Below are 4,810 nucleotides of genomic sequence, written 5' to 3' on the forward strand. Positions count from 1 at the left end.
GAAACTTGAAGCAAGAGAACATGTGGCCTAAAAGAGTGATTGATTAGTTGAATTTAAGTTACAGAAAAGGATCCAAAGAATTTCTCCTAACATTTCTGATTTTGTTTTATTTTCATTAACCTTGCTTCTATGTATATTGGATATGTGCCCACACTAAACATTCCATAACATAGAATTTTGAAGCAAGAAAACATAAGAGACCAAAAGAGAGAAGATTTGGAAATCAGTGTTTTGAGGCTCGTATAAACTACTTGTAGAAATATACACCAGGATGATATAAATCCCTATATACTTTGGTCCATCAATGACATTGTTTCCTATTGGACCAGAGAAGCATGACATATGAACATGGAACTATTGTAGAAAAATCATCTACTTATTAAAAATACAGAATGCCAAATACTTGTCAGCCTAGTAGTTATATGAAGTAAATTGTTATTTCACATATATATCCTAGACCTATGAAATATATCATTGCTCTAGTTAGTACATAGTTTATTTATTGCTATTCCTGTAGTCATGGGATCCTTCCATCCCTAAGGATCGTTGGGCCATCCACCATGTATCCTCGCCATGATTGGGCTCCAGCAACGGCTCGCGTGAGGCCGATACATGAATATCTGCGATTTTGCCACAAGCATGAACAGACAAAGAGAAAACAGAGATCAACTCTAATAAATAGAAAAAGGAAATTATAGATCGATCAGTAGATAAAATCATTGGCGTATATGTTGCCACAGTAACTTGGTCTCCACGCATCAATGGATGGTAGTCCACACGTTGATGTATTTGCATCAAGACAGAATGAAGACAAAATGCTCATTAGAATTAATTTTAAGTTCGCTTCAAGTTGATCCTGCTTCCTAGCCCCCATGGTAGCCCACATCAATATTTGGCTCGTGAATTGAGTGCCTGCACCGAGAAAATTTCTCTAGAGTTCGTGTCTTATGCAATTAAATTAAAATGTGAATCGAACATGCGCATCTACAATATGACAAAATTCACCAGTTTTTTCATACGTCTATTGACTTATTGGATCTCAGTACGCCCTAGTTTATTATTTAACATGCCTTACTCTAAAAATAATTATTATATTTTCATCAGAAAATATACTATCTTTCTCCTTTATTAACGGTGTGGTTCAAAATCTTGTGTGCTTACCAAATCCACGATTTAGAACTCTGTGACATTAATATATCATGATATTTCGTGGAAACCCTGAATGGCTCCTTTGAGGTCGGTTCAAAAGAAGAAACAAAAAGTGTGTTCTTGAAGTTTCAGAAAAATTATACATGTTGATTTGTACTGTCGACCTTTAAACGTTATTATAAAATCCTTTTTCTGTATATCACACTGAAAGACCAATGCGTGCATCGCTTTTATTTACCGTTTGCTATTTCAGATCTAGAGATAAGTATTTTTATATAACCTGCAAACAATTTATTATAATCTAATGCTACATATACATAATGGACATTTACATGTATGGAAATTTAAGGATTTTTTTGAATTTTAAAGGAGAGATTTGATTTGTTTTAAAAATATATTTGAAGCTCAGGAGCAGAATATTTGCACTCGGTAGCAATCAACCACACCAATTACCTTGGAAAGAAACTAAGAAAAAACGGTGCGACTGTTGCCATTGTTTCTTCGGCAATAGGACATCAATCCTAGCAGCAGTCATTGGTAAAATATGGCTTGTCTCCTGCCGCCATGTGTGCTTGCCGCCCGCTTGTACGTCCCAATAAACAGGGTTTAACTTCAGCAGCACAATGGTGCCATCTCAGTATCCAGCCAAAAAACCTGGAGAAGATCATCACAGTTAGTTAGTTGCAGTAGTAGAGAGATAGAGCTGACTTAGTGGATGTGGTCATTAGGAGGCAAACATGACAGGCTTTGCATGAAAACAATCTGGATCAAGGTGCAAAGCCATTGGTGAAGCAAGTCACATAGCATCGATGGATAAGACGGCACTACCATCTCGTCGACAACGTGGCAGCATGGTGTGCACTGATCGACCCATACGACGGCACTGCCAATCTCATCAATAACGGCAGCAATAAGAAATGATGGCGGCGTGGCATGCACTGATAGATCCATGCAGCAGCACCACCGTCTAGTCGACAACGGCTGCTGCGCGTCATGTGTGCGCTGCTTTACCCTTTATATCAAGAATAGTAGTATATACCGACTAAAGAAAAGTAGTATATATCGACTAAAAGATTATGTATATATATACTGACTAAAAAAAGTAGTATACTGGTTCACAAAAAAGCTGTTATATATTGCCTTACAAAAAATGATGTATATACTGCCGTGCACAAAGAGCAGTGCACATACTACTTGGTTGCAGATGTATATAGACAAAATATAGTACAATAGTATATACTTGAAATTAGTACCTTATATACTCCCTTGGATGGTAGCATATACCACAAGGAAGATATAAAAGGCGTCAGCTATTCTAACCAGTTCAAAAATGCAGTATAAAGTCCATGGAAAAAATGTGGTAAATACTCCACTATCACTAAGTCAGTATATACAATATCACAAAAATATTGTTCTGGTATATACTGATTATTGACACCATACTCTGTCCCAAGCTCCCCAAGTTCACGGCAAAAACAGTAAAATGACCGCATATTTTCAAGAGTTTGCAATATAAGCTAACATTGTAGAATCCTTTCTATATACCATATGGTTGGTTTAGCACACACAGTTTAGTAAGACAGCATATAGAAAATCACAAATGTATTTAGAACTGAAAGTAAATATAAGAAAGCATGACTGTATTGTTGGATATTATTAATCCATGTCCTGTAGTAAAGAAATCTCAATGAAGTAGTGTGGTAGCCTTAGCTGTGGTTGAACGCATAAATCTGATTGAGCAAACTATCAAATACATGCAGGTCCGTATGGCTGATGACATGAGTTCGACAGGAGCCTGAACCCCTAACTGGCGTTGATGATGAACATCCGGCACAAGCTCTGCATCGACAGCTAAAATCATAAGCCTGCTTGGTAAGAAGAAATTCTTCAAACAACACCAATCATATGGCACACACATCAGATTGTGGAATTTCCTTATTAAGAATTGTTCAAACAACACTAATCCTATGGCACACACATCAGACTGTGGCCACACGGATGCTTTCAGATTAGTAAAAATCAAATGTCATGCTATGTCAAGCAGCTTTGAAGCCGCATTAATGATCACATCCTAAAGTGGTCCTCAAGAATCAGGATTAGATATCCACGCTCATAGTCATCGGAGCAGTAGTATTTCTTCAATGAATTAACATGCTTTTGCCAAAAGATGCTAATCATCCATGTGACCATGTCTCTGTAGCATAAACAGATGAAGCATCAATGATCAGAAATAAATACATGAACGTGGAATTAATTACTCCTTGTGGGAATTAGCATAGATGTATTCTTGGCAAACAAAGCTCAAATTCTGTATATTAAACTGTACTACACTGGGCAACAGAAAGCAATGCATTGGGTGTTATTCATGAGCGACAATCCACACAACTATACTGTAGTAAGCTAAATAGCAGTTGAGACCATGAAGCATTTTTTTAAACTAACTAAACCACCAATTATACAAAATTGTATTGTCAATCCACACAACTAACTGTAGTAAGCTAAATAGCAGTTGAGACCATGAAGCATTTTTTTAAAACTAACTAAACCACCAATTATACAAAATTGTATTGTCCTCTATAGAATTCAATCTTGTCGATCACTATCAACTATTACTCCCAACTGAAGCACCTGTTAAGAAACTAACTAAACCACCATGATTGTAAAAAAAAACATATCTGAATCACCATTGCAAAGCCGAAGGACAATAGTATTGACTCAGTTCCTTGCGAAACCAAAATTCGTGTGTACAGGAGAGGAGATTCTGCCCACTAACATGGCAATCCACCTAACACACCCGTGAATCCATTCCACCAAGTTCCATGAGAGAACTTCAGAGAATAAAATTACCTTGCCGAGCAGCCACTTCGAACACGGACGAATTTGCTAAGCGGAGCATGATATTCTCCGCGTACTTTCGTGCATCGGCAGTCTGAAGAGTGGAGGGGCACAAAAGGACATTGTTGTCGCTATACGCATCGCTGCCACGGGAGAGCAGAGCGCCTGTCGCAGTAACTACGGACATGACGTTCGGTGGGAGAGGAGGAATTGGAGGTGGAGGAAGATCAAGGAATGGGACACAGCCCGCCTCACCCTCGTTCCCCGACCAGCCGCATCACCACCACGCGACTGAAAGCATCTGTCGCCGCATGCTGATCCAAGAGAGAGGACCAAGGAGAGAGATGGTCCACGGTGGCTATGGAGGTGCTGGGATGCAACAGAGGGTGAAAGCGGTGAGCACCGGTGGTGGATGGGGCAGGGAGCGGCGGCGGATGGTCGGGATCAGGGCGGCGGCGGATCCATTGCAGGCGATGGGTGGGATGGTGGGGATGAGGTTAGGGATATGGGAGGGCTGTTTTTTAGGAAATCGGGAGGAGGGCTTCTATTTGTACGGACGAGACTTGCCTGCTCCCTTCTCGTGTGCCCATCCGTGCTCCCGCATACGTGGCTTGATCTGATTGGAACAAAATAAGGCCCGGCCTCACCCCCTTAAAATCAGGGAGGGAGATGATTAGATTAGAAAGAAAAAAAGGAGAAAGACAACCGTTGGATTAGGTGGGAGCACGGATGGGAGCATGGGAAGGAAGCAGGCAAGCCGGATCCTATTTGTACAACCATGTTGAAAGGACCATGGGCCTTTTGAGTTTTTTTTCCCGAATTAAGC

The 4,810-nt window shown here is 40.0% G+C and overlaps 1 long non-coding RNA gene across 1 annotated transcript; it reads right to left on the bottom strand.

The window, feature by feature from the left end:
• Positions 1-215: 215 nt before the first annotated feature.
• On the bottom strand, positions 216-4,513 carry LOC123046834 (uncharacterized). Its single transcript, XR_006422642.1, has 3 exons — positions 3,997-4,513; positions 1,603-2,988; positions 216-620 (listed from the first exon to the last, which is right to left on the bottom strand). It is a non-coding gene; the product is annotated as an uncharacterized lncRNA (long non-coding RNA).
• Between the last annotated feature and the right edge of the window lie 297 nt (positions 4,514-4,810).

This window comes from Triticum aestivum, chromosome 1A (assembly GCF_018294505.1).
Source record: "Triticum aestivum cultivar Chinese Spring chromosome 1A, IWGSC CS RefSeq v2.1, whole genome shotgun sequence".
NCBI classification, from domain to species: Eukaryota; Viridiplantae; Streptophyta; class Magnoliopsida; order Poales; family Poaceae; genus Triticum; species Triticum aestivum.